Source organism: Brassica oleracea, chromosome C6 (genome assembly GCF_000695525.1).
Source record: "Brassica oleracea var. oleracea cultivar TO1000 chromosome C6, BOL, whole genome shotgun sequence".
Taxonomy (NCBI): domain Eukaryota; kingdom Viridiplantae; phylum Streptophyta; class Magnoliopsida; order Brassicales; family Brassicaceae; genus Brassica; species Brassica oleracea.
The window spans coordinates 28,803,917-28,804,186 of record NC_027753.1 but is presented as its reverse complement, the minus strand read 5'-3'; positions in this window follow the sequence as shown (position 1 = coordinate 28,804,186).

The window sequence follows — 270 nt, the reverse complement described above, 5'->3', positions numbered from 1 at the left end:
CCGTCGGAATGTCCGTCAGAATACCGCTGTTTTCTTGTAGTGATATTAAAAATATACATGCAAGTTTTATAGACAAACAATTACGCGCGGTGATACCTCTAGTATATATATATAAACTCAATATAAAACAATTTGCTTCGAATATTCCTGAAAATTAATACAAACCATATTGGCTCTATTCATAGTGAACAACGACTACTATAACATCCTAGTGTATATTAATTTAGAAATCATTTAGAAAGTGTATTCAAGTGAGTATTTTATGTGATT